Raw genomic sequence first — 6,745 nt, forward strand, 5'->3', positions numbered from 1 at the left:
AGCTGGGTCCTCCGGTAGAACTATGTCTAATATACACCATTTTATTAAAAAAAAAAAAGATTATATATGTCACCACCACTTAGCCTGGTGTCTGTTTTTTTAAGTATTCAGAAGTCAGTCAGATCCTTGAGGTTATTTCTAGTTATAGTAGCTCCATGTACCTTTTGATGTGGAGTACTATTGAGGAATATACCAGAAATGACCTCTGGTCTCCACACAACATACACACACCTGTATATGTACACCTTCCTATATACATTCAAATAAGAACATACAAGATTGATTTAGAAAAAGTAACTAATTTCAGAAGATCAAAGGAGGGAGAAACCTAAAACCGTGTGATCAAGAATCACACAGTGCAACTGGGGAGATGAAACACAGTATTTTAAAAAGAGTGCCAGAGGGCCGGGCAGAGATGGCGCACGTCTTTAATCCCAGCACCTGGGAGGCAGAGGCCAGCCTGCTCTACAGAGTGAGTTCCAGGACAGCCAGGGCTATACAGAGAAACCCTGTCTCAAAAACCAAAACCAAACCAAATCAAACCAAACAAACAAAAAGAATGCCAGGGAGATGGTTCAGTTTGCCCAATCCATGCTGAGCAAGCATGAAGACCTTAAGCAAAAAATGGATGCAGCAGTATACTCCTACAACCTAAGGGCCAGGGGTACCAAGACAGGAAAATACCTGAAGCTCATTGGCCAGGCTGTTTAGCTGAATCAGTAATCTCTAGATTCAGTGAGAAAGCTTGTCTCAATATGAGGATGGGAATGAGGATGGTGATGGTGGTGGTGATGATGATAGTGATGATGATGATGATGATGATGATGATATGGAAATAATTGAGGAAGACACCAGAAGTGACCTCTGGTCTCCACCAGCATGGTCACAAGTGTGCGTGCACCCCGCTACACATATTCAAATAAAAACATATAACAAGGGCTACTTCTAAATCTGATCTTATCAACTTCTAAGTGTGCAGCTATAGAGGAAATGTTTTCATTCTTTGGGGGCCTTAGAATCCTCCTAAGACAAATGTTGATACTGCCAACCTCCAGCCTCATCTAGGTGTGTGCGTGTGGTCAGGAGGAAGTGCATACGTGCACAGGCATGTGGAGGCCAGAGGCCGACGAGTGTCTTCCTCTCTCGCTCTCTGCCCCTTTTTCTAAGAGTCTCTCGCTGAATCTGGAGCTGGCCAGTTTGGCTAGGTTGGTTAGCCAACCAGCCCCTGGGACCCACCTCACAAAGCTGGGCCTCCAAACATGCCTGGCTCTTTACTTAGGTGTCTGGGATCTGAACTAATAATGCTCGTGTTAGTTCAAGCCATCTCTCTCCCAGCTTCTCGGCGAATTTCATTGTTAGGATCAGGTGTGTGGAAGGCACATGTTAGTGACACACAGAGACTAGAGGATGAGGAAGGAAATGAAATTGAGTAAAGCAGGAGAAGTTCCTTCAAGAACGGTTGCTGGAGCTGGGTTTTAATGTGGCGAGGAGCAGAACCTGCAGGGAGGAAGAGGTGTCCCATTTGCTCTCATCATGAAGTGACAGAAATGCCAACTTGAATTGCTTTATGCACTGAATGTGCTCACTCAGGACTAGTCAGCTCAGCCGTAGGGTAAGTCATATGTGTACTGTACCTGGGTATTCACAATGGCACTGTGACTCCAGCTGCACCTCTTCCTAAGGTTTTCCTCTGCAGGCCAGATTTTGTTTCTGGTTTTGTGTAGCCTGGTAAATTGGCTGGATTAGATCCAGGCCTTGAACCCACAGCCCAAGCTCTTTTTTTCTTCTCTGTTTTCCTTTTGGGACATCCTGAGAGTCATTTTAATTGGGCTAGCCTAGACCACATTCACCAACTTCTGCATGCAGGGTGGTAGCTTAAGTCACATGTGCTATCTCTGGAGCAGTGGCTCTCAACCTTTCTAACGCTGCGACCCTTTAATACAGTTCTGCATGCTGTGGAGACCCCCAACCATAACATTATTTTCATTGCTATTGCGTTACTGTAATTTTACTGCTGTTAGGATTCATAATGTAAATATCTGTGTTTTCCAATGGTCTTCAATGACCCCTGTAAGTGGGTTGGTCAGCACCCCTGGAGGGATTGAGACCCACGGGTTGAGAATGACTGCCCCAGAGCCTTAAGTGGAGTCTAGTTCCTTACAAGCATGTGGATCCCCTACGTGGAAATCATTCTTATGGAATCATCCAGAATTATCGCAACACGGGGCACTGTTTTTTTAAGATTTACTTATTATTATATGTGTATGTGTGTGCCTGCATGAGTCTGTGTGCCCCACACGCATACATACAGGAGCCCGCAGATACCACAAGAAGGTGTCAGTTCCCTTGGATCTAGACTGATAGGTGGTTGTGACCTGCTGAGTGGATGCTGGGAAGGTAGTCCAGACCTCTGCAAGGGAAGAGAGTGATTGATGGCTGAGTTAGCTCTCTAGCCCCAGGAGTTGCCATTCTAAAATAAAAAGACAGGAAGGCAGGCATGAGCTGCAGTGAGGGCAGCCCAAGGCTGTGTGACTGCTATAGAACGTTTGTTGTTCTTATAAGTGAGCTGTGAAGCATGGGTCCTGGGAGAGGGAACCTCTGGCCTGGGGTGAGCAAGGTGTTTTAATGCATAGTTTACCGCCCCATTCAGGAAATGAGCCTGCTTCCTCCTATTTTAAGGCCCATCCCTCACTCACTTCTTACAGTATTCACTCTGCCTCAGAACTGTCCAGCATGGAGATAAAAAGGGAAGAGATCCCATGGTTACAGAGAGGCCATTGGGCACTGACTCTGAGCAAGAGCTTTTTTTCTCTTGTAGACCCATGTCCCTGAAACAGGAACTGTTAACCCATTTCACAAATTGGAGAGATGAGGAAACATTGGGAAGGGAAATAACTGACTAACCAGAGCCACTCAATTAATAAGTGGGAAAGAGAGGTTGAGACCACTCTTGGCTATTGATTCTAAAATCCACATGCAGGTAGCCATGGTGGGATTTGGTGCCACCATTGAGAATTTCTCTGTACTGTGCATTACGTCAAGTGCCCAGGATGATGACCTTCTGCAAGTTGTCACCTATGCTGAAGTTCAAGTGTGTCCTGTGCTACATGTGCTATGCCCTCAGACACTGGTGGATGTGGAAGTCTGGAGGCAGAAACTATTGGTGAACTGGGGCCTCATTTGCACCTGCTCCAGGGGACTAAGGATGGATGCCAAGCCTGGGAGAGTTAGACAGGCAGCCATTGGGCATCCTGTAATGGCCACACTCACTGCTTCTCAGGCCCTCATCTCTAGTGGGTAACATCATCTGCAGGACACAGGTGGTCTCTCAGCCTTTGAAGCACTTCCTTCTGGGCGTGCCACAAAGCCCTTTTGAGGCAGGTGTTATTATAGATAAGAAAGCCCAGGGGCCATGAAGCCTGGGTCACAGCAGGCAGCTTGTCCCTGTGAGGTGTGTACTCTCTGATCTCTCTAAAAAGGTGCTCAACAAGCTTGACTAGCAAGTGGATGAGTCAGGATTTGAACTCAAGTTCTGTCTGATTCTAGACTGTGGGCTAAGCACGTTGTTTCAAAGCAAACTTGAGGAAAACCTTCTAGTAAGTGATTTGGCCCTAAGGCATCCTTTCCTGAACAGAAATCCTGCTCCCAGGAAAGGTCATGATCCTGTCTGAATACGCAAGGGTTCCTCCTGAAGCACGTTTGTGAATATTGACCTTACTGCCCCTGCCCCACTCCCAACTCCTCCCTTCTTCCCTAAACACTCCTCTTCACTCTTGAGTTCCTCTGGGCAGTGTATGCCTGCAGCGAGTCTAGTGGGAATCTTCTGGCCCTGCTCCACATCACCCGCATGCTGATGCAGAGGGTGTGAGCCTCTGTGCTCTTAAGGACACTTAAAAGACAGAACCTTGGGATGGAAAGGCCCACATTAGCAGTCACAGGTATGACAACCGCTGCAGTAAAAGGTGCTTGCAGGGAAGTGGATTGCCCCCCCTTCTTCTTTATGTTCTGTTTTTAGCTGTGTTTTTCAGAGCAAGTAGGTGCCATGGTGATAGAAGCCATAGAAATAGATGGAGCACACCTCCCAGCACGGAGCTGCCTAGCCGTTCCCATGGAAATGCACCAGGGAGAACGGGGGACTCTCTCCTGCAGCTGCCAGCTGCAAGCTGGAAGAAGGCCCCTGGAGGCTTCTTACTGTCTCTCTGGGGTTGTCCTGGGGCCCAAAGGCGCTCCCTCTCTCCTTCCCTTCCCCTCTCCCTCCCAGGGTAAACTGAGACTATCCTGAGAGTTCCCAGGGAAGTCATCTAAGGAGCTTTGCTTCAGTATGGACAGCTTGCTTAAACAGTCACCTTAAAGCAAATCCTACAAGGCCTCTGGTTCCCACAGTTATGACCATGTGTCTGGGTCCTGCCTGGTTACAGGACTGAGCCTGGGTTCACGCAATGGGTAACAATGAACTTACAGGGTGAGGACAGAGTACTGAACATTTGGTACTCGGGGATACTCGTAAAATGAAATTTCAGAAGACCTAACCCAGTAAGCCAGGCAGGGTAGGCATGATCCTGCCTGAGACTGGCACTTAGTCTGTGAAGCCTTGCTGGAACACAGGGATGCCCAGACTCCACTATTTTTGGACACAGATTTAGTGGACTCAAAGAGCCTTTGGAATAATAGCGAGAGCTATGGCATCGCTCTTACATAACAGTCTCTGCAAGGCTGGGGATGTGTGGACAGACGAACATGCTCAGAGCCCAGCTCTTTCCTTTGGATTTAGTATACATCTTGCAAAATTCAACCCATGTGTAAGTATACCCTTTCGAACTAACTGCTTTATGTTGGACCAAGCAGAAAAGGATTAATGCTAAAGTGTGTTATTATCGCTGTCCTATAATATCTGTTTCTGTCATAGGGCACTGTTCTGTGTGTTTTATAAACATTTGTTTTCATCCATGGATGCACTCAGGTGACACTCCTCTTCCTCTTCCGGGGCCGGGTAGATGCCATCCTGGACTAAAGTGTGGCTCTGACACTAAGTACAAACAAAATGAAATGAATTTTGCTTTCAATTAAAGAAGCATGTGCATGCCCCTAACAAAGAAGTCATTTTTAAAAATTAATAACATAGGGACTGGAGAGATGACTCAGCGGTTAAGAGCACAGACTGCTCTTCCAGAGGTCCTGAGTTCAATTCTCAGCAAGCTCTTGGTGGCTCACAACCAACTGTAATGGGATCTGATGCCCTCTTCTGGTGTATCTGAAGAGAGCAACAGTGTAGTCACATACATAAAATAATAAAATAAAAAAATAATAAATCTTTTTTAAAAATTAGTAACTTAGCCAACCCATAAACAATTGCATAGTTACAAACTGTAAAAATCATAGCACTGGAGGATGCTAACAAAATGTCTATCTTGGCATGTGTGGCATCTAACAGGGAAAAAAAGAGGAAGCTTAAAGAACAGAAACATATACTTCATTACTCAGTTCAGTACATCTCAGTGAGTGCAGGCAGCATCTCCAGGGCCTTGCTACCAGAGCCCTGGCCTAGCAATTGAAGTGTTTGAAGCCTCTAACCCCCTCAATCAAGGAATGGTGCCTATGGTATCCTTGTAGGTCAGACCGTTAAACTGGGCATTGCAAAGCTAAAGTAGCCGCCTGGTTTAGCCTAAGCCCTTCCCAAGGAGCCATGTGACTTGGAATTGACCGTTGGCAGTATCTGCACTCAGACACCATGTGGATTCCTGGGTCAGATTTCGTGGTTACAGGAATGCGGCCTAATGGAGCCATTGCAGAAACTCCATATTAAATAAGCAAACACGTGTGCTCTAGTTTCCCAGGCCAAGCCAGCTCCAAAGCAGAAGGATGCCTTTCTTGCCCAGAGCAGTCACGCCTTGGAGTTTTGCCCCGTGGTTGGGTTACTCTACTTGGCTAGACAACTCAAAGCGCATTCACTTTGAAGAAGAGAGTTCTCAGATATTCTATGATTCTAAACATGGATGTTCAGAGTCATGTTGGCAGACGGAGTTCTAGCCAGATTTTCAAAGTCATACAGTGAGTGTTCGGCCATATGAAACAGCCACACAAAACCTCCCTTTCCCAAAATGAACTCCTTTCTATAGGGTTGAGACAGGAACCTCAAGGTTAACCAAGACCCACAGGAGTCTGAAGTAACTCTCCACGCCTCTGATTTCAACTGAGCATATAAAGCGAATGTTAAGATTAACTATCACAATTAACATTTTAAATGCACATTTTAAAATTTCAAATTTCTTATTATAGTAAAATATATATTACATGAATTTTTTTTTCTGTTGTTTTTCATTTTTATGTGCATAGACCTGTGGCATGAAGATCTTTTCCCAAAACAGTCCCATCTTCACAAACTGAAACTCTGAACACTAGCTGCCCACTATCTGCACTGCCAGCCCTGCAGCTGCCGTTCTAGGCTGTGTCTGTGAACGAGTCTGTGAACGAGACTGATGTCCAGTCTCTGGGTGGGCTCACACAGTATTAGTCTTTCTGTGTCTGGCTTCAGTTAACGCAATGCCCTCAGGGTTTATCTTTTATAACAGGAGTCATTAAAGATGGAAACTTTTCCACTGTTTATAGACTCCACATTTTGTTTACCCACAATTTAACTTTACCATAGTTTATTTCTTTCCATTTTGTTAAGACTCTGGAGCAGCCGGGCGGTGGTGGCACACGCCTTTAATCCCAGCACTTGGGAGGCAGAGGCAGGCGGATTTCT

General features: G+C 45.9%; 1 protein-coding gene across 7 annotated transcripts in view; it reads left to right on the plus strand.

Annotated features, from left to right (window-relative positions):
* Positions 1 to 6,745, plus strand: part of Dglucy (D-glutamate cyclase) — a 101,620-nt gene that overhangs the window by 29,244 nt on the left and 65,631 nt on the right. Inside the window, exon 1 of one of the 7 annotated variants that reach the window (XM_031356197.1) lies at positions 4,696 to 4,799. The exons of the other annotated variants lie outside the window; for them this stretch is intronic. The gene's annotated coding sequence lies outside the window, so the exon portion shown is untranslated. Of the gene's footprint in view, positions 1 to 4,695; positions 4,800 to 6,745 lie in introns of those variants that run through there. 7 annotated transcript variants of the gene reach the window in all.

Source organism: Mastomys coucha, unplaced genomic scaffold, assembly GCF_008632895.1.
Source record: "Mastomys coucha isolate ucsf_1 unplaced genomic scaffold, UCSF_Mcou_1 pScaffold6, whole genome shotgun sequence".
Taxonomy (NCBI): Eukaryota; Metazoa; Chordata; class Mammalia; order Rodentia; family Muridae; genus Mastomys; species Mastomys coucha.